Source organism: Miscanthus floridulus, chromosome 19, assembly GCF_019320115.1.
Source record: "Miscanthus floridulus cultivar M001 chromosome 19, ASM1932011v1, whole genome shotgun sequence".
Classification (NCBI taxonomy): Eukaryota; Viridiplantae; Streptophyta; class Magnoliopsida; order Poales; family Poaceae; genus Miscanthus; species Miscanthus floridulus.
In genome coordinates, this window is record NC_089598.1 from 51,656,594 (window position 1) to 51,682,609 (window position 26,016).

A 26,016-nucleotide genomic window follows, 5' to 3' on the forward strand; every position below is an offset into this window, starting at 1 on the left:
TTTGAGCAAGGGTGAAGAAGATAGAGTTGAAAAGGAGTTAGTCGCGCTGGTCACAGAGTGATCAGACGTGTCCGATATGGTGACCGGACGTGTCCAGTCGCCGTGTGAATCTGCAAAGTCGATGTTTAGTAAAAAGTCAACCAGACGCTAGGAGCGTCCGATCCGAAGTGACCGGACACGTCCGGTCAGACCGTGGTGCTTGCTGGACTCGACCAGACGCTGTCTTCTGCGTCTAGTCTAGAGTCACCGGACGCGTCCGATCGGCCCTAGGAACTCTTTGGACTTGACCGAACACTGTGGCTCAGCGTTCGGTCATCAACAAGTGTGGACAGCAACGGCTACTATGATTTGAACTATACACGTGGCGGTCTAGGAGCGACCGAACGTGTCCGGTCGACCTACTAGATGCGTCCGGTATTCACGAACGGTGCGTCCGGTGCAGCGTCTAGTGCACTCGAGCAGCGCGTCCAGTCAATACGCAGTTAGCCCAATAATTGAGCCAATGGCTCTATTTCGTGGGGGCTTCTATTTAAGCCCCATGGCCGGCTCTAATTCACCCTCTTGGCCATTTACATTGACATAGCAACCTTGTGAGCTTAGCCAAATGTAACAGAACTGACTAATTATACGAAATTAAGTAAGAAAATCATCTGCCAGAGCAGACGATTTAGCAAACTTAAGCCCGTATAACCCGGTAGTCCGTGAAATCACGAAGGATTTCAAACCAACTTCCATTCCAGCCAAGATCGTAATAAGTTTAGCGGTCACCATCACATATTACATAAAAGTTTGCATCTCAGATACATCAGAGTTTAAACATAGTTATTACAAAACAAGTTCGAATAAAAGTAGCGGAAGCCATTTGTTCAAACCACACACACTCACACGGAGTTCAAATATAGTGCCAGCGAATGATCATCTCCAACAAAAGCATCAGGCAAGACATAAGGAATGACCATGCCCATGGTCCTAAGCATCACCCATCACCGGATAAAGGTAGTTGATACAGTAGCTGTAATACATCTGCCCATCTGCAACAAGTGGGAATAAAACCCTGAGTACGAGAAGGTACTCAGCTAGACTTACCCGATATAACCGAAAATAAGTGACACCAAGGATTATGAAGGCTTTATAGTAGGGTAGCTGACTCATTTGCAAAGAAAGCATTTTTAGCATTCCAAGAACCTTTCTAAAAACATTATTGCGAAGTTAATTAAGTATAACCTGTCGACTAGATTTGCACCTATACTAGAGCAACCAGGTGATTAAGCCAATAATCATAACCAATGATCATTAAACAACTTCCATAATGTCATATTCATTATAACTATCCAAGTGTTCCATCAACATTACTATGATGAAGTCACTCAAGTCAAGTGTTCACTATCTAGGAGCGATGGCGATTCGAATCGATTCCTAACCAGCTGGTGATTTATTCCTTACACAAACCTCACTCACCCGCTAAAGTGAGATATTGATCACCGAGTCAACTATCCAGGAATCTCAAGTTTGCCAGGAACCACATGTACCCGGGGGCCGACCGACTGCACTTTGGTCTTATCATCTCGCCCCTGTGTCCTACCACACCTGCTCCGGCACAGTGCGCTGCGGGCAATCTACTCGGCCCGAATAATCTTCCAGCTTTACGGTTGGAAGGTAGTTTATCCGGCCAGCTAAATATAAGGCATGCGTTCAACATGACTCGAGGCCCAACAACGGTCGGTCCTTAATCAACATAGACAGAAAGCACTACAGTCCAAAACTCTGTAAGTCTCTGTCTGGTCTCAACTTCATTTAACACTTAGTTATACCATGACTTCATAGTCATCCAAGCAGATCCAGGTAACCACCTATAACTCGCAGGTGACAGGAAATCACCCGACTTCTACCGGTCTAAGCCAGCTAAGCATTGACTCGACTGCGGATACCAGGGTAACAAGGATATAGTATAACAAAGGTAGACAAGGTATAATGCAGCAACGGTTACAAACAACTCCTGAACGTAATGCGTCAATTAAAGTAAAGTATTTAATTAAAAATTGCAAACCAGGAGAAAATGCTTCGGGACTTGCCTCTCTCGAAGGAGCTCGGGCGATGATCGGGGCACTCTAGAAGTTCCTCAACGTCCTCCTCGTCGGGTTCAGGCACTTCCTACGGCTGCACCTCGAACTGCTCCTTGGGCTCCTCGGGTATGACGACTGGGTTCTCAGTTTGCGATCCTGTATGATGCAATGTGCGTAAGCGCCTATGTAATCGGTGCATCGAATGAGATGAATACAATGGATATGTTTGAATGCAGGGTAGTCAACATCATCCAAGAACATATACTACAAGCACATGTCATCTACTGCATTCTCTTCTACTACTAATATGCTAAATCAACACATCTTATTAAATGCTTCAAAGATACACCAAAGCTTTACTAATTTCTTAATCACACATTCAGCAACACTTGATTAAACCCTAATTAATAATAGGTTTGAATAGTAACATCTATTTTTGTTGCTTAGAAAAATCTTAGAAAATTACCATGGCACAGTACTACCCTAAGTAGTCTACCATCAGATTTTCATGGTATTTGAATGGGGGGATTAGCCTACACAAAAATAACAAGCTATGGCATGATTATGAATATGAAAATACTTTGTACTGTGAAAAGTGTCAAACAACAGAGTTAGTATTTTTCCTATGACCTTCATAGCATACAATCACTATACAAAAATTATCACATGCATGTTTTATACAAAGTTTGCTCTCTAGCTAAAAAAACAAAAATCAGCCATTAAAGGCACTTGAACTACACCTCAAAATTTTTCTTCAGCACATGCATGACACATATTTTTCCTAGGAAGTACATTACATAAGAAGATCAACAAACTTAGAATCATATTTTTCTGAAGCCTATAGGTTTTTCTACATATTTTTCAAGTTATCAGTAATATCCATGATTAAATAAAGTTCTACAGAAAAGTATCTCAAAAATGACATGCAATAATTTTCCCAAGTAGATCTGGTGATAAGGAACCTAGCAAAAATTTATTTCAACAGATTTGGAGCAAATTTGAGTATCCAAACATTTTCCAAATCATTTCTCTTTTCAAATAATAAAGAAAAACTGAAAATAAACATCCTATTGCTACTAGGCCGGCCCGCGGGAATCAGCTGGCCCACGGCCACACTTGGCCTGCGCGGCCCGAGCGAAGGGAAAGAGCGGTGGCCTGGCAGGGGCTTTGGCCCATGGCCTCTTGGCCCAGCTCGGCCAAGGCGAAAGCCATGCCGGCGCCGAGACATCGCAGCGGCGCGGCTCGGCCAACGGGGCCGGCGGCCATTACCGGCCGTGCCAAGGCAAACGAGCGAGCGCATGCGGTTCACAAGGAGCTGGCGAATGCGGGCAGGTAGCTAGGCAAGGTGGAGAAGGGGAGGAAGGGGGAGTTCCACAACGGCCGAGCACGGCGGCGCCATGGCCGACGTTGGCGAGTCACGAGAACGCGCTACCTGGGCTCAAAAGACGGCACAATCGCGAGCACCATGTGCTGGAGAGCGAGGCATAGCTGCTGGTGCTCGATTGCTGGCCGTGGTGGAGGAGGGGCGGTGAATTTGCCCGGCGGGTGCGGTGGCGCTTGGTGGCGAGCTCGCTGCGCGCTGGAGGAGAAGCGAGCACGGGAGAGCGAGAGAGCGGGCGGGATGGAGTGGAGGGGAGCGCAGCACGGTCGGTAGGTGTGGGCAGGCGCGTGGGAGTGGACGCAGGCCGGCTGCAATGCGCGGCGGCGTCGACGGCGCATGGCCGCCACGCGGCGGGCGTGCTCTGCCGTGGTCGGGACGCGGCGCGGCGCGTCAGCGAGCGGGCGAGCGCGAAGGCAGGCCAGGCGCGGCGCTGGGCTGGGCTGGGCCAAGGCAAGGCGCGCAGCGTGGCGGGAGGCTTGCTGGGCCGGCTTCGGCCGTGGGCCGAGAAGCGGAGCGGCGGCCTGTTAAGCGAAAATGAAGAATTTTTCTTTTTATTTCTCAAATATACAGAATTAAATTCCCATTTTTGAGCCATTTAAAAGAATTTTCACAATTTGGTGTAAAAATGAAATTTGTTCCATTTTTCAATATCTACAACTTTGATTTTATGACCAAAGCCAAATTCTTGATAGATTTTGAATTATAAAATTAAAGTCAATTTTAACTCAAAACCCTAATTTTGGAGAATTATTTTTAAAAGCAAAATTTGGCAATAATTTAAATACAAACCTTGCTCCAAAAATTGTGCTAAACAATTCTAGATGATTCACAATCATAACCAAACAAGTTCTACTAACCTAGCAAGCATAATCAGGTCAAAACCACTCTAAACAAGTGTATGCAACATTTACGTTTCACGAACGTGTTTCGTATGTTTCGAAGCAGTGTTTCAGTTGTTATTTACATGATTAGGCATGTATGATTAGGATGCTTGATGATGCATGATATGCATGATTTGCAGTGCCTAAATGCTGGCATAACACCGGGGTGTTACAGCCCTCCCCCCTTATAAAAATCTCGTCCCGAGATTTGGGTTACGAACCATTTGTTATAAAAATCTTCATAAGCTTTTTGTAGATATTCTCCCGTTTCCCAAGTTGCATCTCCCTCATCATGATGATCCCACTGTATCTTGTATGTTTTCACCACACTATTCTGAGTAGCATGTTCTTTAGTGTCTAACACACGGACTGGTTGTTCACGGTACACCAAATCTGATTTGAGTTGGATACCTCGAGGTTCTATTCTTTTCTCCAGAACACGCAAACATTTCTTGAGATGTGATACATGGAAAACTGGGAAAACGGTACTCATTGTCTCAGGTAACTCTAACTTGTAGGCTACCAGACCTCTTCATTCTAGGATCTTGTATGGTCCTACGAATCTCGCGACAAGCTTTCTTCGGACTCCGAACCTTTTCTTCTTCATTGGCGTGACCTTCAGATAAACATAGTCACCAACTTCAAACACAAGGGGTCTCCTTCTTCTGTCTGCATAACTTTTCTGACGTGATTGGGCCGCCTTCATATTCTGCTGAATAATATGAACTTTCTTCTCGGCTTCTTCTACAAAGTCAATGCCATAATACCTTCTATCTCCAGGCTCGACCCAATTCAATGGTGTTCTACATTTTCTGCCATATAAAGCTTCGAAGGGAGCCATCTTGATGCTTTCTTGATAACTATTATTATAAGAAAACTCAGCTAATGGTAACCATGACTCCCATGATCCCTTAGAAGACAATACGTAGGCTCTTAACATATCCTCCAAAATAGCATTCACTCATTCAGTCTGACCATCTGTCTGAGGATAATAAGCGGTACTACGAATCAAACTAGTTCCTAAGCCTTTGTGTAAATGTTCCCAAAAGTGAGCCGTGAACTGGGGCCCTCTATCAGATACTATGGTCTTTGGTATACCATGCAACCTCACAATTTCTGCGATATACTTCTCGGCATATTGAGGTGGTCGATAAGTTGTCTTGACAGGTAGGAAATGAGCGGTCTTAGTAAGATGATCCACAATCACCCAAATCAAATCATGTCCTTTTTGAGTAGTGGGCAAACCCGAGATAAAATCCATACTGATATCATCCCACTTCCAACTAGGGACTAACAAGGGTTGCAACATGCCGGTAGGTTTCATATGAATAGCTTTCACTCTACAACATATGTCACATCTAGCAACATATGCTGTAATTTCTTTCTTCATTTTGGTCCACCAATAACGAGACCTTAGTTCTTGATACATCTTACTACTTCTAGGATGGATAGATAGCTTAGAAAGGTGAGCTTCATCCATGAGTTTATTCCTAAGCTCTCGATCTTTGGGAATCACAAGACGGTCGTCAAACCACAACACGCCCTGTTCATCCACTTTAAAGTGCTGAGACGACTTTTCTTTTCTTTTCTCTTTGATGTGGAATATTCCCTTATCGGTTTTCTGGCCTTCTATTATCTTACTCTCCAAAGAGCAACTAATCTTAATACTATGTAACACAGCAGGATGCATCAGATTGAACCCATCTTCAAGTAATGGCTGCACATTCAAGTAATGTGACTTTCTGCTCAAAGCATCTGCCACTACATTGGCTTTTCCAGGATGATATTACACATTCAAGTTGTAATCCTTGATCAATTCCAACCATCTGCGCTATCTCATGTTCAGTTCTGGTTGGGTAAAGATGTACTTAAGACTCTTGTGATCTGTGAAAATGTTGCACACATTACCAAGTAGATAATGTCTCCAAATTTTTAGGGCATGCACAACTACAGCAAGTTCAAGATCATGTGTTGGATAGTTGACCTCGTGCTTCCTCAATTGACGTGAGGCATAGGCAATGACTCTCCTTTCTTGCATAAGAACACAGCCCAATCCAGTCTTCGATGTGTCGCAAAACACATCAAATGGTTTCTCGATATCTGGTTGTGCTAGAACAGGAGCAGTGGTCAACAGTTTCCACAAAGTGTGGAAAGCTACTTCACACTCCTCTGTCCACACAAACTTGTGATCCTTCTGTAGCAGACTTATCATCAGTTTGGCAATCTTCGAGAAGTTTGGTATAAAGCGACGGTAATAACCGGCTAGTCCTAAGAAACTTCTAATCTCAGGAACTGTGGTCGGTGCTTTCCAATTCATAACCTCTTGCACCTTACTTGGATCGACTGAAACTCCATTTTCTGACAGAATGTGACCAAGGAAAGGAACTTTCTTCAACCAGAATTCGCATTTGCTAAACTTAGCATACAGTTGATGATCCCTAAGTCTAGTCAAGACAATTCTTAGATGCTCTTCATAATCCTTCTCGTTCTCGTAGTACACCAGAATGTCATCGATGAACACCACCACAAACTTATCCAATTCTAGCATGAAAACTGTTTTCATCAAAAACATAAAGTATGCAGTAGCATTTGTCAAGCCAAAGGACATGACAAGATACTCATACAACCCGTATCTGGTGGAAAATGTAGTTTTCGGTATATCCTGTGGCCTAATCTTTATCTGATGATAACCGGATCTCAAATCTATTTTTGAGAACACCTTGGCCTTGGCTAACTGGTCAAACAGAACATCAATATGAGGCAAGGGATATTTATTCTTGATGGTTACAGCGTTGAGTGGCCTATAATCTACGCACATTCTCAACGTGCCCTCTTTCTTCTTCTTCACAAACAAGGCGGGACATCCCCATTCAGATTTGCTTGGCCGAATAAACCCCTTTTTTGATAAATCTTCTAATTGCTTCTTCAGCTTAGCTAGTTCATCTAGAGGCATCCGATAGGGTCTCCTTGAAATCGGGGCTGTTCCGGGGATTAACTCAATTCCAAACTCAATCTCCCTATCCGGCGGAAGACCAGGTAGCTTGTCCGGGAATACATCCGGAAACTCACACACTACCGGAATCTGATGAATAGGAATGACTGCCGTAGCACATGTAACACTTATAAGGTCTGTTCTTCGAGGCAATGGTACTTGGAAAGTACCCTCACCCAGGGGATCCTTAAGGGTAAGTACTCGACTTCCAGTATCTATGACCGCTCCCCAATCCTTCATCCAATTCATCCCTATAATGACATCCAAAACTAGTCCATGCATAACTATCAAGTTCACTCGGAACTTCCTGCTACCTAATTCAAGGGTTGCCCCTCGAACCATTCGGTTGGTCAAAACATCAGCCCCTGCTGAACTTATACGGTAACCATAACCCAATTCTGTGCATAGTTGTTCATGTTTCTGTGCAAATGTTTGACTCATAAAAGAATGCGATGATCCAGAATCAAATAGAACAACTGCAGGGTTTTCGTTGATAGGAAACTTACCAGTAGTGACGGGCTCTCTCTCAAGAATTTCATCCATAGTCGTACTATGCACCCTAGCATTATAAGTCTGCTGCTTCTTCTTGGGCGGATACGGACAAAACCTCGAGAAGTGGCCGGGTTGATCACAGTTATAGCAGGGTCCCCTCACTATCCCAGCAGATCCCACAGCTCCCTTAGAACTGCCTTGTACCACAGTTGTGGCTGCCTTGTTGGATTGTACTGCCATCTTGTAAGGCTTCTAGGGTCCACAGAAATTCTGACTTCTCTACTGAGGTGGCCTGAACCTTGCGCCAGGTGCCGATGGGCGATATGGAGGACGACCTCCCGTAGGTGCTCTAGCTTGGGACGGACCACCTTCAAGGGCTCTCTTGCGTGTCTTGGCTACGGTGCTGGCGTTGTTATTCTTCTCCTACTTCAGACAGTCGCTGATGAAGTCATTGAATCTGATGCGGTTGTTGGTACCAACATGCTTCATCATTTTTGGATTGAGTCCCCTCTTGAAACTGGCTATTCTTTTAGCATCTATGTCAACCATGTCGGGAGCATAATGACACAAGTTGTTGAAGGCATGCAGATATTGCGTCACGGTCCTGGTGCCCTGATTTAACGCCAAGAACTCTCCCAACTTTATCTCGGTCAGCCCGGGTGGAATATAAACTCCACGGAAGGCCTCAGCAAACTCTCTCCATGAAATCTGAGCATTTGGAGGGAAGGTGGTGCGATGGTGCTTCCACCACATTCCCGCTGGTCCTTGCAGCTGAAGTGCAGCATACTCCGTTTTCAACACCTCAGTCATCCTCAACACACGGAATTTATCTTCCATAGTGTTGATCCATTCCTCAGCATCGAGTGGCTCTGTTGCTTCCTTGAATATTGGCGGCCTGGTGTCCATAAAATCTTTGAAGCTGCTATATTGGTTCACTCCAATGCCACCACCCTGATTGTTACCACGTTGAACGTTGTTGGCGATGGTACGCAGAAAATCCTCCATGTTCTTCTGGGATTGTTCCGCGTTGCGCTGACTCCCGAGCAACTGTGCGAGGAACATCTCGGGGGTAAACGGGGGAGGAGGTGGCAAATTCGGTTCATGGGGAGGTTCATTGTTGTTGCCGTGGTTTCCACCACCACCACCGGTCCCTGCACCGTTAGCACCGGTCTCAGCGGCCTCATACGTGGTTCGGCAAGTGTTTGTCATCTGCATATTTTAGCAACAAGTAATGATTGAGTGAGGCTGTAATAATTGCGAGTGAAGGAAAAATTATGCCGCACTGAATTTACTGGAGAGGATAAATTCATACAATAAAACAGAGGCACAACAATTGCATCCCAATTAAAACAACATCACTTAATCAAATTACTTCAACAGCAAACATTGCGTCCATACAACCAAATTGCCAGCATACATACACTAGACTTTTATGCGTTCAGATATCGCATTCCTAATCAAGTTCCAACCACATGCCAAGTCTCATAAGTTCAAAGCAAAACACATTAGGTTACATGCCAACAAAAGAAAGGTCATCGCGACAGGACCTAGATACTAGCGCAAGGCAACTAGCCTACTCCTCGGGGCCATCGTCGGGATCAGAGACGTCACCATCGCCCCCAGGTGAAACTATAGGCTCATCCTCGTTGTCGTCGTCGATGTCCATGCCAGCAGCGTCTGGTGGAGCATATGGGCCAACCCCATTGTAGAGCGCGTGAAACTCCTCGTGCAGGTTGCTGTTGTACTCCTCTAGCTCATCGACCCTCTGCAGCAGAAGGTCCCTCTCGTCCCAGGCTTCATTCCTTTCCTGAACCAACTGTCCAATCATGCGGTCTGCATTGTTGTTGGCTTGAGTCAACGTATGCACCTGTTGCATAGCTCTATCATCTCTCTTAACTGCCTGGTCTCGCTGTAAGTTCATATCAGCCAACTGCTCCTGCAAACTAGCTATAGCACGTGCCTGTCTCTTCTTCTGCTTTCTCCCCTTGAGCTTATCCTTACCACGCAAGCCAGTCAAAGTCCAGTAGGTACTCTCGAGACCCTCATACGCTCTGATGGCAGCGAACATAGCACTCATAGAATGGTTGTCGCTAGCCTGTCCCTCAGCTGGACCTCTGACCAAGGTGCTTCCTTGAGGCTAAATCCAAATGGCATCCGAGGATCATCCCTAGGAAAAGTGCCAGCTAGAGCTGCTGCAAGCTCACTGGGAAATCTGCTCATAATATCCCTGATGACACGGAAGGCTGCTCCCTCTGCACCCTCAGCGGGAGTGCGACCCTCAAACTCTAAGTGCCAACCATCCCAATCTGGAGCATCACCGAGAGCAGGGACCGTGATCTCTACCACTGCAAGTCCATCCTCTGCTAACTGGCTCTCATTCCAAGAGTACACCGGTTCTTGACCCTCTGGGTACCCCACATCATGGAGCACTCTCCAAAGCAAGGTCGGCATGCCAAACTCGCTCAAGAAGGTGTCCGTGGTGCGGTGCTCCCTCAGGGCCAACGGACATCGAGGTGCTCTTCCTCCGGTGGACTTACGGGCGGTCTGCTTCGTGCGGGCCATCTGTAGCAAAAGTTCTTTTATTACCCCGGGGAAATATATTTTAGGTGATACAACTTTTATCAAAATGAGATAATCAATTTATAAGGGGAGGAATGCATGACATGAATGAAATGCACAAGTAATATGATGTATGTACGTGTCGTACGTTCTCACAAACTTATGAAATGAATAATTTCTAACGACGAATTCGGTGGCATACAAACGATCTCTCAAATACGTAGCTAATACGTTCTACACGATAGCATTGTTATGTACCTACAGAAGATTCATTTCAGCCTAATTCCCAATGAATGCATAGAAGCAGTAAATTTTATCTGCACGCTCTACACGAATCCCCAGATACGTGTACAACAGTAGTAACTACCCAAACCATCGTCCTATTGACGGCATCGCCTCAACAGACGGAATACCCACACATGAGATACCTTTGTAAAACATGCGTAGAACATGTAATTACTCCAGCATCATATAAGCATTCACCCTTGATCGGCGGTGTATCCAATCATGCTCTCACAACTCACACTTACCAAGGCGTAGAAGCAATTGATCCATACATTACCACTCAAACAAGTGGCACTCATACAATAGCACGCCGTATGAGCGATGAAAGAGAAATATGATGCAAGAACCCTAAGTCAGTACTTAATTAAGCCACCTAAAGTCCTTAACTGGGCATAAAGGATATGACCACTGGCACACTTTATAGTTTGAAAATCACGTTTTCCAAATGCCTTTTTGTTTTAAATACACTTGTGAATAGTAACACACTAAACCATGCTCTGATGCCAGCTATAACAGAACCGACCAATTATACGAAATTAAGTAAGGAAATCATCCGCCAGAGCAGACGATTTAGCAAACTTAAGCCCGTATAACCCGGTAGTCCGTGAAATCACGAAGGATTTCAAACCAACTTCCATTCCAGCCAAGATCGTAATAAGTTTAGCGGTCACCATCACATATTACATAAAAGTTTGCATCTCAGATACATTAGAGTTTAAACATAGTTATTACAAAACAAGTTCGAATAAAAGTAGCGGAAGCCATTTGTTCAAACCACACACACTCACACGGAGTTCAAATATAGTGCCAGCGAATGATCATCTCCAACAAAAGCATCAGACGAGACGTAAGGAATGCCCATGCCCATGGTCCTAAGCATCACCCATCGTAGGATAAAGGCAGTTGATACAGTAGCCGTAATACATCTACCCATCTGCAACAAGTGGGAATAAAACCCTGAGTACGAGAAGGTACTCAGCTAGACTTACCCGACATAACCGAAAATAAGTGACACCAAGGATTATGAAGGCTTTATAGTAGGGTAGCTGACTCATTTGCAAAGAAAGCATTTTTAGCATTCCAAGAACCTTTCTAAAAACATTATTGCGAAGTTAATTAAGTATAACCTGTCGACTAGATTTGCACCTATACTAGAGCAACCAGGTGATTAAGCCAATAATCATAACCAATGATCATTAAACAACTTCCATAATGTCATATTCATTATAACTATCCAAGTGTTCCATCAACATTACTACGATGAAGTCACTCAAGTCAAGTGTTCACTATCTAGGAGCGATGGCGATTCGAATCGATTCCTAACCAGCTGGTGATTTATTCCTTACACAAACCTCACTCACCCGCTAAAGTGAGATATTGATCACCGAGTCAACTATCCAGGAATCTCAAGTTTGCCAGGAACCACATGTACCCAGGGGCCGACCGACTGCACTTTGGTCTTATCATCTCGCCCCCGTGTCCTACCACACCTGCTCCGGCACAGTGCGCTGCGGGCAATCTACTCGGCCCGAATAATCTTCCAGCTTTATGGTTGGAAGGTAGTTTATCCGGCCAGCTAAATATAAGGCATGCGTTCAACATGACTCGAGGCCCAACAACGGTCGGTCCTTAATCGACACAGACGGAAAGCACTACAGTCCAAAACTCTGTAAGTCTCCGTCCGGTCTCAACTTCATTTAACACTTAGTTATACCATGACTTCATAGTCATCCAAGCAGATCCAGGTAACCACCTATAGCTCGCAGGTGACAGGAAATCACCCGACTTCTACCAGTCTAAGCCAGCTAAGCATTGACTCGACTGCGGATACCAGGGTAACAAGGATATAGTATAACAAAGGTAGACAAGGTATAATGCAGCAACGGTTGCAAACAACTCCTGAACGTAATGCGTCAATTAAAGTAAAGTATTTAATTAAAAATTGTAAACCGGGAGAAAATGCTTCGGGACTTGCCTCTCTCGAAGGAGCTCGGGCGATGATCGGGGCACTCTAGAAGTTCCTCAACGTCCTCCTCGTCGGCTTCAGGCACTTCCTACGGCTGCACCTCGAACTGCTCCTTGGGCTCCTCGGGTATGATGACTGGGTTCTCGGTTTGCGATCCTGTATGATGCAATGTGCGTAAGCGCCTATGTAATCGGTGCATCGAATGAGATGAATACAATGGATATGTTTGAATGCAGGGTAGTCAACATCATCCAAGAACATATACTACAAGCACATGTCATCTACTGCATTCTCTTCTACTACTAATATGCTAAATCAACACATCTTATTAAATGCTTCAAAGATACACCAAAGCTTTACTAATTTCTTAATCACACATTCAGCAACACTTGATTAAACCCTAATTAATAATAGGTTTGAATAGTAACATCTATTTTTATTGCTTAGAAAAATCTTAGAAAATTACCATGGCACAGTACTACCCTAAGTAGTCTACCATCAGATTTTCATGGTATTTGAATGGGGGGGATTAGCCTACACAAAAATAACAAGCTATGGCATGATTATGAATATGAAAATACTTTGTACTGTGAAAAGTGTCAAACAATAGAGTTAGTATTTTTCCTATGACCTTCATAGCATACAATCACTATACAAAAATTATCACATGCATGTTTTATACAAAGTTTGCTCTCTAGCTAAAAAAACAAAAATCAGCCATTAAAGGCACTTGAACTACACCTCAAAATTTTTCTTCAGCACATGCATGACACATATTTTTCCTTGGAAGTACATTACATAAGAAGATCAACAAACTTAGAATCATATTTTTCTGAAGCCTATAGGTTTTTCTACATATTTTTCAAGTTATCAGTAATATCCATAATTAAATAAAGTTCTACAGAAAAGTATCTCAAAAATAACATGCAATAATTTTCCTAAGTAGATCTGGTGATAAGGAACCTAGCAAAAATTTATTTCAACAGATTTGGAGCAAATTTGAGTATCCAAACATTTTCCAAATCATTTCTCTTTTCAAATAATAAAGAAAAACTGAAAATAAACATCCTATTGCTACTGGGCCGGCCCGCGGGAATCAGCTAGCCCACGGCCACACTTGGCCTGCGTGGCCCGAGCAAAGGGAAAGAGCGGCGGCCTGGCAGGGGCTTCGGCCCATGGCCTCTGGGCCCAGCTCGGCCGAGGCGAAAGCCATGCCGGCGCCGAGACGTCGCGGCGGTGTGGCTCGGCCAATGGGGCCGGCAGCCATTACTGGCCATGCCAGGGCAAACGAGCGAGCGCATGCGGTTCGCGAGGAGCAGGCGAATGCGGGCAGGTAGCTAAGCAGGGTGGAGAAGGGGAGGAAGGGGGAGTTCCACGGCGGCCGAGCACGGCGGCGCCATGGCCGACGTCGGTGAGTCGCGAGAACGCGCTACCTGGGCTCAAAAGACAGCACAATCGCGAGCACCAAGTGCCAGAGAGCGAGGCGGAGCTACTGGTGCTCGATTGCTGGCCGTGGTGGAGGAGGGGTGGCGAATTTGCCCGGCGGGTGCGGTGGCGCTCGGTGGCGAGCTCGCTGCGCGTGGGAGGAGAAGCGAGCACGGGAGAGCGAGAGAGCGGGCGGGATGGAGTGGAGAGGAGCGCAGCGCGGTCGGCAGGTGTAGGCGGGTGCGTGGGATTCGGCGCTTTTGGAAAAATGAAATGTCTATTTTCTATTGCGCCGGATGTAAAATTCTTGGTGGTTGGCACATTTGAGCAAGGGTGAAGAAGTTAGAGTTGAAATGGAGTTGGCCGAAATGATGCTGGCGTCGGTCTACTGACCGGACGCTGGATCACTCAGCGACCGGACGCTGAAAGGCTGCGTCTGGTTGAGCTGTCAGACGGCACAGTGGGTAGGGTTGAGCACCGGACGCTGGTCTGCGTCCGGTCAAGGTGGACCGGACGCGTCCGGTCGAAAAAACATGCCTCGGGGAGCTTACTGGAAACGACCGGACGCTGGGGCTTCAGCGTCCGGTCAGTTTTGACCGGAGCGTCCGGTCAGCTTCGTAGCCGTTGAAATCTGACGAACAGCGTTTGAAGCTGGTGACGCGTGGCGTCCATCGGGCGACCGGACGCTGAGGGCCAGCGTCCGGTCGGTATGACCGGAGCATCTGGTCAGAGCGTGTTTTGCCCAGTGAAGGGGTACAATGGCTCTATTTGATGGGGGCTCTATTTATAGCCCCATGGCCGGCTCAAGGGACAACTCTTGCACATTTTCATTGACATAGCAACCTTATGAGCTTAGCCAAAGCCCTCCCACTCATCTCCATCATTGATCCATCATCATTGTGAGATTGGGAGAGAATCCAAGTGCATTGCTTGAGTGATTGCATCTAGTGGCACTTGGTATTCGTGTTGCGCTGCGGATTTCGCTTGTTTCTCTTGGTGGTTGCCACCACCTAGACGGTTGGAGCAGTGGTGAAGGATCAGCACGAGTTGGTGATTGTTCGTGGCCGCCTTCGGTGATTGTGAGGGGAGTTGTACCTTCCCCGGCGGAGCGCCGAAAGGTAACTCTAGTAAATTGCTCGTGTCATTGAGTTACCTCACTTGTGGGTCGGTTCTTGCGGTGTCCAATCGTGTGGACGAGGTTTGTGAAACACCTCTTAGCCGCTGAACCACCAAGTGTTGGTCGACACAACAGGGACGTAGCGTGTTGGCAAGCACGTGAACCTCGGGAGAAAACCGATTGTCTCTCTTCTTTGTTATTCTCCCGGTGATTGGCTATATATTCATCTTGTGATTGGTTCATCCCCTACACGTCGGTATAATCACTCTACTCACTCATTTACATTCTTGCAAACTAGTTGATACAAGCTCTTTAGTGTAATTAGAATTGAGAGCTTCCTTTATTATTTACATTCATCTAGTTGAGCTCTTTAGAGTAGCAAGGTTGAGAGCTCTTAGTGAGTAATTACATAGCTAGTTTGTGTGCCTAAGTATTCATTGCAACTAGAATTGTTGGATAGGTGGCTTGCAACCCTTGTAGAGCTAGAGCAAGTTTGCATTACGCTATTTGTCATACTAATCAAATTGCTCTAGTTGATTTGTAGATTTTTAAATAGGCTATTCACCCCCCTCTAGCCATATTAGGACCTTTCAGCGCGGCGCTGGGCTGGGCTAGGCCAAGGCGAGGCGCGCGGCGTGGCGGGAGGCTTGCTGGGCCGGCTTCGGCCGTGGGCCGGGAAGCGGAGCGGCGGCCTGTTAAGCGAAAATAAAGAATTTTTCTTTTTATTTCTCAAATATACAGAATTAAATTCCCATTTTTGAGCCATTTAAAAGCATTTTCACAAATTGGTGTAAAAATGAAATTTGTTCCATTTTTCAATATCTACAACTTTGATTTTATGACCAAAGCCAAATTCTTGATAGATTTTGAATTATAAAATTAAAGTCAATTTTAACTCAAAACCCTAATTTTGGAGAATTATTTTTAAAAGCAAAATTTGGCAATAATTTAAATACAAACCTTGCTCCAAAAATTGTGCTAAACAATTCTAGATGATTCACAATCATAACCAAACAAGTTCTACTAACCTAGCAAGCATAATCAGGGCAAAACCACTCTAAACAAGTGTATGCAACATTTACGTTTCACGAACATGTTTCGTATGTTTCGAAACAGTGTTTCAGTTGTTATTTACATGATTAGGCATGCATGATTAGGATGCTTGATGATGCATGATATGCATGATTTGCAGTGCCTAAATGCTGGCATAACACCGGGGTGTTACACCAAAGCCCTTCCACTCATCTCCATCATTGATTCAACATCTTTGTGAGATTGGGAGTGAATCCAAGTGCATTGCTTGAGTATTTGCATCTATAGACACTTGGTGTTCATGTTTCGCTGCGGGATTCGCTTATTATTCTTGGTGGTTGCCGCCACCTAGACAACTTGGAGCAGCAAGGATCGTCGAGCGGAGGTTGGTGATTGTTTTCAGCTTCGATCATGGTGATTGTAAGGGGTTCCTCCGACGGAGAGCCAAAAGGTACTCTAGTGAATTGCTCGTGGCTTGTGTGATCCTCATCTTGTGTTGATTGTGTGGCACCTATTGAGGGTTTGGCATGTGATGTCAATTAGCACGTGAACCTCCAAGTGAGTGAATCGCCACAACGAGGACTAGCTTACCGGCAAGCATGTGAACCTCGGTAAAAAATCATTGTGTCATCATTTGATTCTGGGGTGATTGATCTTCATTGGTATTCATTCTTGTGATTGATTGGCTCATTCCTCGACATGGCGGTATAACCATCTTGCTCACTCTCTCTACATTACCGCAAACTAGTTGTCAAGCTCTTTAGTGTAGCTAGTTGTGAGAGCTTGTTAGTTTGGTTAGTGTGGCTCTTTAGTTAGCCTTTGAGAGCATACTAACTTAGTGAAGTGACATAGTTATTGTGTGGATAGAAACTACATAAATTAGAATTACGGTAGGTGGCTTGCATTTTTAGTAGGCTACGTAACACTCACTTCGCCTCATAATTGTCTAATCGGTTTGTTAAGTGTTGTTGTAGAAATTTTTAAAAGGCTATTCACCCTCTCTAACCATTAGGACCTTTCAGGAGGGCAGCGGTCGGCGGTAGCCGACGGTAGGCATGTAACACGAGCAGTAGATGGATGCATGGAACGTGGAGGCACGGTGGGGGCTCCGGACGGTAGAGCATGCGCGCCTTCTGGGGCGGCGACAGCTCACGCGACGCGCCGTAGTCGGAGTCCATCGCCAAGCTGCCCATCGCTGGCTCAGTCGATCACTCCCCGGCCATCTCGTTGCGTGGATCACTCCCAACGGGGTAGGTTCTGGTCGATCGCTTGCAATTAAAATTGCGGGGCGGCCCTTGGCCGCGGCATTTATATATCGGTCCGGGAGCCAAGGGTCGTGCCATGTGGCCGTGCCTGCAGGGCTTTCAGGCACCAACCAGCCAAATTCTTACTTAGCGTGCGTGCGCCATGCCGGCTAGCGACGCACGCTTTCTCTTTTTGGCAGTTCCACCTAGCACCTTCCGTTCCTATCCAGACATCAAAATTTACTGGGATATTTAACTTTTTACCATTATAACGGATGTCACCTCTTCAGATAACACTCTTAGAATTGCTCCTACATATTTACCATCGAGAGAGAAGAATTCATAACTTTAAGCCATTTTTGCATACGTGGCAGGACACGTAGGGAAGCCGGCTTGTCTATGGGATGCGAAATGACTTTGTTACCCCTCATCTATTTCTTCTTTGTCCGTCTCATCCTCTCGCTTGAGCTCTGACCATGGGCGGCAATGGTAAAGATACATCTCGGCCTACACGCCTCTCAGCTCCGCCTCCCCGTTTGAGCACGCCGACACCTACGCGCCTCTCATCCTAACACTCCATGGAGGTCACCATTAGCTTCTTGTCCCCATCGCCCCCGTCCCTATCCCCTTCCCCGCCACCGCCGCGGGCCACGCCGGTAGACCTCGAGGCAGCAGCAGTGCGTCATGGGCACTGTGACCTAGAGCCATCTCCTGCTGCTTGGGGCCGGGACCATGCGGACCTCTGCCGTGCGGCACCTAGCGCCGCCACCGGCTGCAACACCCCCACAACACCCCGAGCGGGCCCCGTTGGATGCACGACCAGTGAGGTCCGCACCATCGACCCGCTTTGGCTGGCGCATCTGGCCGCACCAATGCTAGGGGCTGCGCGGCTGGCCGTGTCAACACCGGGGGCCACACATCTGGCACCGTGGTGGGGAGGGGCTGTCATGGGCCGTCGTAGGGAGGGGGCGCCGGGATGTAGTGCGGCCACGCAAGGTGCCCGGACGGCGGACCCCATTTGCTCGTAGACACGGGAGACCAGGGGCGAGTCGAAGCGGATGATTTCCGGTACGGGCTTCTCATTGCGCTAGGCCTGCTTGAGCACCTCGAGGTTCATAGTCCCCGCCTCGGCCGCGGCGGCTGATCCCGCCCCCGCCCTGCCGAGTCAGGCGAAGCCCAAGCACCTCCCCACTCCCGCAACGAGCTCGCCTCAGATGCAGCCACCGCCTAGGCGAGGTCCTTGGAGAAGCAGAACCTGTGCGACCGCCTAGGCGAGGTCCTTGGAGAAGCAGAACCTGTGCGGTGGGTGCGGGCATGGTGGCGGGGGAGGGTATGCTGGCGACGAGCTTGGTGGCAGGCTTGGGCACGGTGTAGGGTTTGGGTTTGGAGGAGGGAAGGGTGGTGGTTTCAGTGGGGGCGCAGGCGGTGGAGGCGGTCTCGGTGGTGGAGCCGAAGGCGGCTTAGGCGGAGGAGGAGGACTGGGTGGCGATGAAGGATGTGGTTACGGTGGACCCCATCATCGGCTATGGCTGAAGCTCGAGCAAAGAAGGGATAGAGATAGAAGAAATAGATGAGGAGTAAAAATATTATTTTTTGTGACTGGTATATGCTGTCAGATCGAGTTGGCATGTCATGTCAGCGAAAATGGGAAGAATATATCAAATGTTGTTTCCCTATGGTAAATACTGAAGCCGGTTGTAACGGTAGAAAGTTAAATATCCCAAATTTACCGTGCCTCTTTCCCCTTTCTCTCCACTCAACGGGGGTTTCTTCTTCGAGACGGAGATGGAAGCTCCGTCGCTGCCGCCGCCGACTTGATTTGCGGTACCAACTGCTCTTCTCCGTCGACGTGAAGACGAAGGACGAACATTCCAGCGGGCTGAGGGTCGTCGAAGTCAGGTGCCCGTCCAGATTCCAGAGGAGTGAGGGGCCCGGCGTGTCCGCCGCCCATCCAGATCCTCATGCTCCAGTCATGGGTTCGTCGCCTCGCCGGTCTTCTTGCCGTTGCCTGCGTCTATTGGTAAGTGCATCATCTAGCCTCCGTCCTTAAGCATTTAAATCGGCTCGAGAACTTGTGAGTCATCTGAATCGTACGCTCACCCTTATGTTCATCCTCTCCGAGGTGGAGGAGGAAGGCCTCCCGGATCCCACCAGCGTCACGCGGATCCCGCCGCGCATCTACTCGATGCGCCTAGCCGGATTCTAGTGACCATGATGGGAATCGACGACACGCCTCGACCACGCGCTCTGTTCTTCTCCTTCGAAGCGACCCAGTTATTACGCCGTCGGCATGAATTGTGCCACTCAAATTTGTTGGGGACGGCCGATTTGAGTTAGTGCGCAAGGTTATCTGGTACCTACTACTCTTTTTTCTATACCAGCGACCTCCCTGTTGTTCAAATTTTTTGGCAGATTTCTTACATTGTTAGTTAGGGTTTCCAGATCGGAATTACTTAAATCATGTCTGAATAATGCAACTTGTTTTTAATCCTTTGATTGTCTTATTTTTATTGTTATTTTTAGCATAAGCACTGGACACTAGTTGACAAGCTCAGTTTAGGAAAAAAAAAGGAATTATGTCTGCTACAGACAATTTATTGACACTTTTAGCTTCAACTGATTGTTTGCTTTATCTGTTTGTTGTTGTGTTTATGTGACATGCAACAACGAAGGTTCAGCTTCCGTGTACTAAAACAATGGTACTTCGAGCATGAACAAGTGTCAGCAACAATGGAATTCTTAAAATACTTGCCGTTGGACTGGTCACCTCTTATGATCCTGAGAACGTGCGGCCCCTGACTAGCTAAGTGATTACGCTTTGGTATCCTCCACCTGAACTCTTGTTAGGAGCAACTCACTATGACTAGTCACTTCTGTGGAGGGCCAGCAGCCAGCTCAGGCGGATATACAAATACCAATGATGCCAGTCGAGATGGGGTCACTGGAGCCATCTCAAGGCATTGAAAACCTGCATTCGTTCATTAAGTTACTAGTGCTAGATTGTTAGAACCGGTACTCTTCTGATTTAGGCTGCTGAAATTAAATTGTAGCAGCGATAGTGATTTGTATAACTTAACTCTGTAGCACAATAAGAAGTTTTATTGTACTAGGCTAAGCCTAGAAAAAATACCCGATACCCATTACCTGAACCCGAACTATCCGAACCCGGACCCAAATTACCTAAACCCAAAATTATTTTGGGTAGTTCGGATAGTGGCTTGAGGTATCTGAAATTAATTTGGGTAATTCGGGTAATAAGTCACGGTACCCGAATTACCCAAATACCCGATATCTACATGAACTGAATGTCCAGCAGCCCCAACTTAGTCCAATTCATTCGGCCCAACAAAGGAGAGCCCAACGCCCCATCTCAGTCCCAGCGCAAAAAATCCCCCAGACCCTCACCGCGACTCCCCGTGAGAGACCTCGAGTCCTCAACAGGGGAACGTGAAGTCGCAAAACCTAGCATCCTAGCGGACGGCGGCGCAGCTCTGCCTCGATTCTTCGAGCGCTGGAGTACCGAGCCCTCGACTGGACTCCTCCTTGAGACCTCCAGGCTCCGGACTCCGTTTTCGACGATCCACATATGGTTGGAAAGCTAATTTGATAAGGAAACCAATCTAAGTAGTTTCACGTCAAAAGACATTCGGAATCAATGGAAATCGTTAAAACAAGTCAGCGTCCAGAATCTGCCAGGGTGCTGCGACACCGTCTTTTGGTCCATTGGATCGTGTATCATGTTTGGGCCCATTAGGGGACGCGTCTAGGGGGGTGACGCCCAAGACTCTATAAATAGCAGCTGTCGCTCTTCTTAGGGTTTGAGTTTTGTTTAGTTCTTGATTTTCTCGTGAAATAGACATCGTTTTGCTACAACTGTGCCACTAAGGCTGCTTGCTGTGAACTAGGGCCTCAGTTCTTGATCTTGTTCTCCCGTGGCGATTAGTCCTTTCGAATAAAGAGTTGAACTCATTCTTGTTTTCATAAGTCTCATACTTATTTGTAATTTTAGATTGCATTAATCCCGTTCTTGCTTGTGTTCTCGATTCGTTTGCAGGAAAGTCTTCTCGGCGAGATCAATCGCGTTCGCGTGGTTGATAACCAACAGAGCAGTGGTGTAACGGTTGTGGGGGGTACGAATCAATCTTGGTTTGAAACCTAGATCGTGAACGTCGAGTCTCCATCAATCGACGATATCATACCTTTCGGAAGATCGGGCCTAGTCTACATCAAGTGGTATCAGAGATCTTGTTGCCCGTTAGGTATAACTTTGTTTCCCCCTTTAGATTATTACTGTTTTTGCATTACCTATAGTCCACAAAAAGCAAAAAAAAACACCGTCACATATTTCCTGTCCTATAGCCTCATTGTGCCGTGCAATTTTATCTCTGTTTCCGTTGTTGAGTTTGTGCCCTAGGTCAAGTTCTTGTTGCTGATTTTAGATCGTTTTTAGTCCAGTTTGTGTTTTCTCCTTTGTTTTTTATTTTAATCCGTGAACATCTCCAAGTCTTGTTGAGTTTTCTTTGTATTCATCAAACCCTAGTCCACGCCATCTTATTTGTTACACTTGTCTTCACTTTTTCTATTAAATCCTTGCTGCCATGATCAATTTTGCGCGCATTGTTCCCGTTTTGTCCTTTAATTCGGAGTCCGTTCTTAAAACTGGTTTAGTTTTCGTATACGAACTTGGATTTCGACGTCCCATATATCAAAATCGATCAGAAATTTTTTTTTGGATCTGTCCATCCCTAGCTTTGCTGGGGTCGGAGATTTTTATTTTGGTCAAAAAGTGGTCACAAGATACTCTTTTCATGGTCACAAGGTTTTTGTCGATTTCGAGTACGTCTTCTGAAAATTCTACAGACCACGTCTTTCACTTGTCTAAGCTCATATTTTCTGTGATTACTTCTTTTGTACTCCTAAGTGAAGGAAAAATATCAAAAAAATAAAAAGAAAAAGTTGAAATTTCTTAAAAAAAACAATGACAGTCTAAAAAATCGAAAAAAAGAGGGGCAAAAGAGGAACAATATCTAGAGGAGCACATAGAGAGCGTCATTTGAGCTGTGATTGCGTGTGCTGATTTCTACCTTGTTTCTAATCATATTCTTGTTGTTCACATCACTTGATACATCTGGTACTTGAAACATAAGTAGGCTAGCAACTAAGACAAGTACTTGGGATACTTATTTAGCTTTGCTATTTAGTTGTGAATTTTGCTATTCCTTGCTACTATATTATGTCTGTCCAAGCTTCACTTTCTTCTAACCAAGTACAGGTTTGCCTTGGAACTGTTACACTCAAGCTACAATGGTATCACAGTCATCAATCAATTGCACCGCCTGTTAATTTGGTAAGAACACTTGTGAGACCGTGGTAAGACGCTTGAGAGTTGAGTGTCTTATTTTTTCTTATCCACAACCTAAGTAGTTGATAGGGATAATACTATTTGTGTTGTCTTTTCCTTTTTACTAACCATGTCAGGAAAAGCCAGAGGTAGCGGCCAAGGGAACGAGGATGCACCTATAGATTTCAATGACTGTGTTTCTAAGAATGAGCTTCGTGTTGTTCTTGATGGCAAGTTCAATGAGATCCTTCAACAAATCACCAATTTGGCCAAGAGGATTGAAGATGTTGAACAATGATATCCTGAACCACGTCCTGAAGAAGAAGATGATCTCTTTGAGGAGGACGATGGCGATGCAGAGGCTGAAGCTGAAGCTCAACGACGTGCTGAGGATGCACGTAATCGTAATCGGTTGAACTTTAACCGATGCGGTATGGGAGGTAACAACCAAGGTAATAATGACCCTTTCTCTAAAACCAAGTTTAAGATACCTCCTTTTTTTGGTTCTGCTGATCCTGAAGCATATTTAGATTGGGAGATGACTGTAGATAAAAAATTTAGCTCATATCAAGTACCTGAAGAATATAGAGTTAGACTTGCTACTAGTAAGTTTACTAGTTTTGCTCTTTTCTGATGGAATGATATTTACAATAATGCTAATGTTAATGCTCAAATACCTCAAACTTAGATTGTACTTAAACGATGAATGAAATCAAGATTTGTTCTTCCATACTATCAGCGTGATCTACGATTAAAACTGCAACGTTTAAATCAAGGTAGTAAAACTATTGAGAAATATTATCAGGAGCTTTTAAGCATGTATAACATACAAGAGGATGAAATGGATAAGTGTTCTAGATTTTTTAGAGGTTTGCGTCGTGAAATATAGGATGTTCTTGACTATAAAGAATTGACTAGATTTTTCCAATTATATCATTATGCTATTAAAGCTGAAAGGAAAGTATAGGACGACAACCTAGGCGATCCACGACTCCATCCACAACTCCATTTCTCCACGTCTAACCGAGGTGAGTAAATTTTTTAATGTGCAGACACCACCAGCGTCTATAAAGAAGAGTTCTCCTATCACACCTTCTTCCTGTGGATCTGATACACCTTCCTCTATTAGCTCTTCTAAAGTTGTGTGCCACCGCTGTAAGGGCATGTGATATATTGCTAAAGAATGCACCAGCAAACGCGCATATATTGCTACTGATGATGGTGGCTATGCTAGTGTTAGTGATGAAGAGAATGAATTTGCACTTGCAACTGATCTCTATGCAGATAAATTTACGGATAGTGCTGAAGATCCTGATGAGGTAATTAATAGTGTGGCATGCACTGCAGACTACAAATCAATTCTTGTTTAGCGTGTTTTGAGTACATAAGTTGAGCCAGTAGACAAGCTACAACGCCATAATTTGTTTCAAATGTTTCTGATTGTCAATAATTTTCATGTTCGTGCTATAATTAATGGAGGGAGCAGCAATAACTTGGTAAGTTCTAAGCTTGTCAAAACTCTTGGTTTATCTATACGTGCTCTTCCACATTCATACCATGTTCAGGGGTTCAACAATAGTGGTAAGGCAAAGGTAACGCAATCTGCTCGTGTGCATTTTTCTATCGGATCATACCATGATTATGCTGATTTTGATGTCGTACCTATGCAAGCTTGTTCACTTTTGTTAGGCCGCCCTTGGCAATATGATAATAATATTATACATCATGGTAGGCAAAATAGATATACTTTTATGTTTAAAGGAAAGACTATTGCTTTACTTCTTTTAACACCTGCTGAAATTGTGCAATATGAAAAGGAATTTGCTGAAAAGAAAAAAAAGGCCTTGATAATGACTCTAGCAAACCATTAAATGAACCTTCAAGTAACATGAAAAAAGTTTTATTTGCTTTAAAATCTGTTCTTGCTGTTCATGATGAACCATGTTATGCTCTAACTTGTACATCGTCTATATGTCCACTTGGTCCTACTCCTAGCGCTATGCCTCTTGTTGGTACTAACCTTTTGCAGGAGAAGGAGGATGAATTCCCAACAGAAAAGCCATCATGGCAGCCGCCTTTGCGAAGGATGGGGCGCCAAGATGAACGTCTTCTTCCAGAACCATCGTTGCTGTTATCCAATGGAGGAGACGATCTACTTCAGTCGAGGACGACTTTAATTCAAGATAGGGAGAATGATGAGGACATCACTATGTCGCATACAAGCTAAGGAGAGGAGGAGGTCTAGCATGGGTGTTCAATTCATCTTTTTCATGGTGGAAGCCCAGTCCAACTGAAGTTGGAGCTCATCTCGGGTTCCAGGACCAGTCTATCTTAAACTGGTCACCCAGGACGCATCCAGACTCTATTTTTGGCAATCAACATATGATTGGAAAACTAATTTGATAAGAAATCCAATCCAAGTGGTTTCACATCAAAAGATCTTCGGAATCAACAGGAATCATCGAAACAAGTCAGCGTCCAGAATCTGCCAGGGTACTGCGACACTGTCTTTTGGTCCGTTGGACTGTGTATCGTGTTTGGGCCCATTAGGGGACATGTCTAGGGGGGTGACGTCCAAGACTCTATAAATAGCAGCAGTCGCTCTCCTTAGGGTTTCTATTTTGTTTAGTTCTTGATTTTCTCGTGAAACAGACATCATTTTGTTGCAACTGTGCCACCAAGGCTGCTTGCTGTGAATCAGGGCCCCTGTTCTTGATCTTGTTCGTCTATGGCGATTAGTCCTTTTGAATAAAGACTTGAACTCATTCTTGTTTTCTTAAGCCTCATTTTTATTTGTAATTTTTGATTGCGTTCATCCTGTTCTTGCTTGTGTTCTCGATTTGCTTGTAGGAAAGCCTTCTCGGCAAGGTCAATCGTGTTCGCGTGGTTGATAATCAACGGAGCAGTGGTGTAACGGTGGCAGGGGGTCTGAATCAATCTTGGTTCGAAGCCTAGATCGTGAATGTTGAGTCTCCACCAATCGATGCTATCATACCTTTCTAAAGATCGGGCCTAGTCTACATCAGTGACAACACGACCAAAACAAGCAAATAATAAAAATTTTGGAATTTAAAAACTATTTACTCGCTAGGATGCAATGCAAAGGGTAATGTTATATGATGCAAAAAGATACCACATGTAAGCTAAAGATACCACATGTAAGCTAATGCATACGACATGTAAACATCTTTGGAAACTTATTTTTCCCTTGCAAATGTCCTCATGTGGCATTATGAGT

General features: G+C 45.4%; 1 long non-coding RNA gene and 1 pseudogene across 2 annotated transcripts; one reads left to right on the top strand and one right to left on the bottom strand.

Annotated features, from left to right (window-relative positions):
• Positions 1–17,386, bottom strand: part of LOC136526728 (pyrophosphate--fructose 6-phosphate 1-phosphotransferase subunit alpha-like) — a 63,111-nt pseudogene extending 45,725 nt beyond the window's left edge.
• A 1,791-nt stretch (positions 17,387–19,177) lies between these two features.
• On the top strand, positions 19,178–25,513 carry LOC136526729 (uncharacterized). 2 transcript variants are annotated; one of them, XR_010776566.1, is made up of 4 exons: positions 19,178–19,457; positions 19,560–19,790; positions 21,492–23,230; positions 23,729–25,513. It is a non-coding gene; the product is annotated as an uncharacterized lncRNA (long non-coding RNA). The 2 variants fall into 2 exon arrangements; XR_010776565.1 differs by having other exon boundaries at positions 21,492–25,513.
• Positions 25,514–26,016: the final 503 nt, after the last annotated feature.